Raw genomic sequence first — 7429 nt, forward strand, 5'->3', positions numbered from 1 at the left:
TTTTTAATGAGATTAGCATTCAAGTCAGTGAGTTTTGAGTAATGCAGATGACCTTCCATAATCTGGATGGACCTCATCCAATCAGTTGGAAGCCTTCGTAGAATGAAGACTCACTTGCTCGCAGCAAGAAGGGATTCTGCCAGTAGACAGCCTCTGGATTTGAACTGTTAACGCTTCCCTGGGTCTCCAGTCTGTCCGCCTACCCTGCAGATTTTGGACTTATCAAACCTTCACAATCACATAGCCAATTCCTTAAAATAAATCTCTTTCTGTAGGGGTGTGTGTGTGTGTGTGTGTGTGTGTATGGGGTAGTGGGATGAATAGGGTAGGATGGCAAGTTTAAAATTGGGCCTGTGGAGTTTGCAGTGTTTATAGGAAATCTAAATGAATCTATACAAGGTAATTCCAAATTCAGATACAGGCTGGAAATAGAGATGCTAAGAAAAGCAGCTAACATTTCAGTGTGTTACACCATGTGCCAGAAACTGTACTAAGCATGTTACATGTATGATTTCATTTAATCATTGAATAGCCAGTCTTGTGAGATCAGTCCTTTTATTATACTCTTTTCCAAGACTCCACAGCTAGAATGTGGCTAATTTGGGATTTCAACCCAAACAGTCTGACTGGAAGTTTTTGGCTTCTAGGTAACAAATAAAGCAACAGGGATAAATCAGTTTGCTTAGGCAGAGGATGTAGTTTAAGCAGAGGGCAGACAGTGAAACTCTAGAGAACAAGAACGTTGACCTATAATTCATGAGCAGAGATTTCCTTAAAGATTAAAAAGGGGGAGTTCAGAGAGAGAAAAGGAAAGCCGTGCAGAAGTTGGGTTAGTCATTCCAAGGGAGGAGCATGTTTCTAGAGGAGAGGCATGAGAGGTCAAATGCAGGAGGGATGATAAATGTCTATTGGCTTCAGCATCGGGGTGGGGGTCGGCAGTACACAGACTGCTACAAGAGGAATGCTGTGGATGTGTAGCTGTGGAAGGGATTTGGGCCTAGGAGGAGTGATGGGCTTAAACCCAGCCAGGGTCACCGGGACTCTTCCATGCTGGGGGCGGCTGATATCACATCACATCCACTGATTTCTTTGATAAAGGACTTTTGCCACTCACACATTCTTTGTTGTGTTCCTGAGCAATTTGTCATTTGCTTAATTTGATTTTGCCAGCTTCCCAGTTACTCTGCAATAATGTGTGTAGGATCTATCCTTGCTACATGTGTGCCACTTTGGTTTTTATTTTCTATTTTTTTGAGACAGAGTCTTGCATTGTCACCCAAACTGAAGTGCAGTGATACAATCTTGGTTCACTGCAACCTCTGCCTCCTGGGCTCCAACGATCCTCCCACCTCAGCCTCCCAAGTAGCTGGGACCACAGTGTGTGCTACCACACCCAGCTAGTTTTATAATTTTTGTAGAGATGGGGTTTCGTTATGTTGCCCAGGCTGGTCTTGAGCTCCTAGACTCAAGCAATCCTTCCACCTCAGCCTCCCAAAGTGTGAGATTACAGGCATGAGCCACTGTGCCCAGCCACATCGCGTGCAACTTTGAAGATGTTTCTGCATTTTCTTTTTCCTACCTTTAGTAACTTTCATCTGATGCTAGAGAGAAGATATAATGCAGATAAACCAAAGAGTGGAGATTGGGAAATTGAGTCAGTTCTTACCCTGTTTCTCTTTGGAAATCATTATATAGAGGAAAACTTTTTCATTGTGGTTGCTGCATATACCCAAATACAACGCAAAGTCTCTCTCCAAACCTCCGCCCCAAAATAGTCTCTCAGAAAAGTTGTTGACTTCAGTTAAAATCTTTACAAAGTCATTCATGTTACAGGATGCCCTCTCAGTTACTGTATTTTGAATAATAAATTCCCCTGGGAGAAGACATTGCTAGATTTATATTCTTACAGTAGTAAGCTATGGCATCCGTTAAAAGAAAATTTTAGGCAAGGCGCAGTGGCTCACACCTATAATCCTAGCATATTGGGAGGCTGAGGCCAAAGGATTGCTTGAGGCCAGGAGTCCAAGACCAACCTGGCTAACATAGCAAGACCCTGTCTCTATAAAAGAAAAGAAAAGAAACTTTTAACAGAGACATAGTAATTATTAATGGGAAAATGACTTCTCAATTACAAGTGTTGGAAATTGTTGAGAACAAGTCTTCTAAAAACACTTTAAGGTGCAATAAAATAAGTGATTATATTGTGGAGTTCACAAGTAGCTTAGAATATAGTTTTTAAGGTCAGTATTCTTTTTATTTTTTCTTGTTGACTGAGAATCAAGGGTCATTATCATATAAAGATTCCAAAGATGCTATATCTTAGTCTACTTAGATGGAAATAAGGATGATGTGTTCTGAAAAACTCTAGAAAGCTTACAAAGTGAGGCCAGGCATGGTAACTTGTGTCTATAATCCCAGCACTTTGGGAGGCTGAGGTGGGCAGATCACTTGAGATCGGGAGTTTGAGACCAGCCTGGCCAACATGGTGAAACCGAGGCTCTACTAAAAATACAAAAATTACCTGGGCGTGGTGGCGCATGCCTGTATTCCCAGTTACTTGGGAGGCTGAGGCATTAGAATTGCTTGAATCCGGGAAGTGGAGGTTGCAGTGAGTTGAGATCGTGCCACTGCACTCCAGCCTGGGTGACAGAGTAAGACTGTATCTCAAAAAAAAAAAAAAAAAAAGGAAGCTTATAAAGTGACTCTAATAATGACATATGATAAAGCATAAGAAAACAATAAAATTGTTGCATGAAATCTGAGTTTACAACATGAGGCTTTAAATATCATAACATTGTATGACTAAGTAAATATTATGACTGAGTAGACATATGGCTTTTTGATCTACATTCATATATATATATGCCAGACATGGTAGCTCATGTGTGTAATCTCAGCATGTTGGGGGCCAGGGGCAGGAGGACTGCTTGAGCCCAGGAGTTCGAGACCATCTTGGGCAACATATCTAGACCCTATGTCTACCAAAAAAAAAAAAAAAAAAATTAGCTAGATGTGGTGGTGTGTACCGGTGGTCCCACCTCCTCAGGAGGTTGAGGTGGGAAGATCACTTGAGTCCAGGAGGTTGAGGCTGCAGTGAGCCATGATCACACCATCGCACTCTAGCCCGGGCAGTAGAATGAGACTTCATCTCTAAATACACACACACACACACACGCACTTATACATATATGCTGTATTAGTCAATTTTCATGCTGCTGATAAAGACATACCTGAGACTGAGCAATTTACAAAAGAAAGAGGTTTAATGGACTTACAGTTCCACATGGCTGAGGCGGCCTCACAATCACGGTGGAAGGCAAGGAGGAGCAAGTCACATCTTACATGGATGCAGCAGGCAAAGAGAGTTTGTGCAGGGAAACTCCTGTTTTTAAAACCATCAGATCTCATGAGACTTATTCACTATCAGGAGAACAGCATGGGAAAGACCCACCCCCATGATTCAATTATCTTCATTGGGCCCCTCCCACAATACATGGGAATTATGGGACTTACAAGATGAGATTTGGGTGGGGACACAGAGCCAAACCATATCATATGCATATATATTCAAATTGCCCAAAAGGCTTTGTTTTGTATTTTTTTCATGGAGCTACTGTCTTATTACATAATTGTCTTGTATTTGCGCAGATAAGGCACTCCATGAGCCCTGATGTAGACTGGCAAATACTTGCACTCAGTATTAATGGATCACTACCTATAATCACAACAAGGAAAATGCTGGGCTAGTCAGATGAAAGTCTAAAGGCTGACCCAGCCCTGCTGTATCCACAGAGCACAGTAGATGATGAACAATGTGCCTCCTGAACCTGAGTGAGTGTCCACTGTCGATGTTGGGCTACATAGCCCAGATTCCCGGCTTTAAGAGATCTTTGTCCTACGAGCTGGGAAGGTTGTAGGCTGAGAGCTCTCAGTTGTCAATCCTCTTTGGGAATAGCCTAGGATGAAGAAAGCTTTCTTGTCCAAGGACATACCCCCTTTCCAAGAGAGCCTGCAACCAGTGGCCAGTTGCCATTGTATGGAGGCTCAATCCCAATGCCTCAGTTCAGACCAATGCTGAAGGAGCTCCCTGTGGGACTGAGGCCTTGCAGTGACTACACTACAGCTTAATTCTCCCTCTTCCCAACCTTCCTTCTTTACCTTCCCCCTACAGATGTTAATCTCAAAAGCACTCCTCAAATAAATCCCCTGCCTGCCAATTTCTGCCTCAATGGAGCAGAGGAACTTGTGAAATTTCAATAATCTTTTAAGAGCCAATTTATCTACAATGGAAAATCCACATGTTCTAAATAGCCATAAAGTTGTTTGTGGATATCAAAATTCAAAGAAACACTGAGATAGATAGTTTAATAGGCAGAAGAGTAAAGATAGTCAGAGACTGATTGGGAATGAACTTCAAGAATTTTAAGATTTTTGAGTGAGTATAGTGCTATAGATGACGTGGAACTTGGTACACACATGAATGAGGAGGCAACAACCACTGGAATAGAGGTGTGAAAAGAAGAGTGAGGCAAGGATTTAAACAAGTTCAAAGACCCTGGAAATGACTCAGGGACCTGTCAGAGAGGGGAAGGCTGAGCCATTTTTGATGAATACAGAAAATGAGCAGGAATTATATGCATTATTTCGTGAATTCCTTGACTATTTATTTATTTTTTGAGATGGAGTTTCACTCTTGTTGCCCAGGCTGGAGTGCAGTGGCACGATCCTGGCTCACTGCAACCTCTGCCTCCTGGGTTCAAGCAATTCTCCTGCCTCAAACTCCAGAGTAGTTGGGATTACAGGCACCCACCACCACGCCCGGCTAATTTTTGTATTTTTAGTAGAGACGGACTTTCACCATTTTGGCCAGGCTGGCCTCAAACTCCTGACCTCGTGATCTGCCTGCCTTGGCCTCCCAAAGTGCTGGGATTACAGGCGTGATTCTTTGGCTATTTATGAAGTACTTCTACCGTGTTAGTGTCTGTCCCAGCAGATGACACCATGAGCAGCTATAAGATGCTGCATAGTTAGATGGTGTGAGGCTGAAGAGAAAGAAACGTTCATGTGAATGTAAAAAATGATGATTTGGCCGGGCGTGGTGGCTCACACCTGTAATCCCAGGACTTTGGGAGGCCGAGGCAGGTGGATCACGAGGTCAGGAGTTCAAGACCATCCTGGCCAACATAGTGAAAACCCGTCTCCTCTAAAAATACAAAAAAAATTAGCTGGGCACTGTGGCAGGCACCTGTAATCCCAGCTACTCAGGAGGCTGAGGCAGGAGAATCACTTGAACCTGGGAGGTGGAGGTGGCAGTGAGCCGAGATCATGCCACTGTACTCCAGCCTGGGTGACAGAGCAAGACTCCGTATCTAAAAAAAAGATGGTTTGGCAGCCGCACAATGAGAAGATAATATGGAGCTCTTCTTGCCCTCACCCCAACTCCAGCTCCCTGCACATCCTCAAGGGAGAGCAGGCTTCACTTATAATGAGGAAGCAGGGGGAACATTTGGTAAAGGATGGAATATGTTAGGAAATTTACTTAGCATTTTATAGAGATTCCAGAGGATGAAATGGGGGGTTTGGGAGAGAAAAGAGTGCCCATAAAAACACTTCCATGCCATTGAAAGAGTGTGATGATGAAGTTAGGGCTGAGATATTCTAGCAATCAATATTGAGACCAGTGATGTTTATTCATGATGGTGTGAGGGTAAACCAGATAACTGAGAGCCAAAGAGATCTACAGATGGACCTAACCCAATTAGGAAACTGAATAATGCAATAGCAGGCCTAGTTTTTATAAATTATGCACACCGATAGGAATAACTTAAGAGTACAATGATTTACTTATTCAACTTAAATTGCTATGAGAATAACCCCTTAAAGAAAAAGATGGCATTATAACATTTAGCATGATGCAACACTAGGGTGTTATGTGGTGTAGTTACTGAAGGCAGTAACAGACCAATGTAAAAAGAGAGGCTACAGTATTAAAATCATTCTGAACTCCATTAGACAAATGGATGACTTTTCCATCTCCAGAAAGTAAGGAATAGGAGAAACAAGGACAGACAAGACAATCAAGAGATTACAGCAATGTAGGGTCAAAGGAGAGCTTCCTCTTTGCCCTCTGAAGGTTCGCTTGAAAAATCAACTCACGGCCGGGCGCGGTGGCTCACGCCTGTAATCCCAGCACTTTGGGAGGCCGAGACGGGCGGATCACGAGGTCAGGAGATCAAGACCATCCTGGCTAACACGGTGAAACCCCTTCTCTACTAAAAAATACAAAAAACTAGCCGGGCGAGGTGGCGGGCGCCTGTAGTCCCAGCTACTCGCGAGGCTGAGGCCGGAGAATGGCGTAAACTCGGGAGGCGGAGCTTGCAGTGAGCTGAGATCCGGCCACTGCACTCCAGCCTGGGCGACAGAGCAAGACTCTGCCTCAAAAAAAAAAAAGAAAAAAAAAGAAAAATCAACTCACAAAAGACAGTTTAATGAGAGAAAGGGCATACAATTTATTTAGCACATACACATAGAGAGCCATGCAGTGACTATCCACCCCACAATGGGGTTTGGAAGCTTATATGCCATCCTGGCTAGACAGGTTATGGGAAGGGAGTGAAGAGGAATTCTGTTGAGGGGATAACTAGGAAGATTGATCAGGGAACAGAGATTAACTTGTTCATTTTCTTTTTCTTTCTTTTTTTTTTTTTTTTGTTGTTGAGACAGAGTCTCGCTCTGTCGCCCAGGCTAGAGTGCAGTGGTTGGATCTCAGCTCACTGCAAGCTCCGCCTCCCGGGTTTACGCCATTCTCCCGCCTCAGCCTTCCGAGTAGCTGGGACTACAGGCGCCCGCCACCTCGCCCGGCTAGTTTTTTTGTATTATTTTAGTAGAGACGAGGTTTCACCGTGTTAGCCAGGATGGTCTCGATCTCCTGACCTCGTGATCCGCCCGTCTCAGCCTCCCAAAGTGCTGGGATTACAGGCTTGAGCCATCGCGCCCGGCCAACTTGTTCATTTTCTTGTGAAAGGGTCTGTTCAGGTGTGGTTACCTTCTTGGTCTTACAGGGAGGAGAAGAAGGAACAACGGTTCCTTTTCGTGGGTCTGGATCTTTGGCAGATAAAGGTTTTGGGAGAGACAATGGGATGGAGAAGGTCAGAGAGACCTTGAAGCTTCTTCAGTTCAGTACATCAGACCACCATATTTTAGGGTATCGGTTTCTGAGCCCCAACAGTAACATGAAGAGAAGGAAAGATGTCAAACAAATAATCATTGTAAAACAAACAAAATTAAAAGCAAACAAACAAACAAAAAAGACAGTTAAAAGAAAATGTAGCATAGAGCAAGAGGCATGTTTGGAAAAAGTGATCACCTTTTAGAAAGTTGCCAGTGGATGGGATCCTACTTAAGCAAGCATTCCCTGGTGTGAGGCTAT

The sequence above is a fragment of the Trachypithecus francoisi genome, unplaced genomic scaffold (genome assembly GCF_009764315.1).
Source record: "Trachypithecus francoisi isolate TF-2019V2 unplaced genomic scaffold, Tfra_2.0 Lachesis_group3, whole genome shotgun sequence".
Taxonomy (NCBI): domain Eukaryota; kingdom Metazoa; phylum Chordata; class Mammalia; order Primates; family Cercopithecidae; genus Trachypithecus; species Trachypithecus francoisi.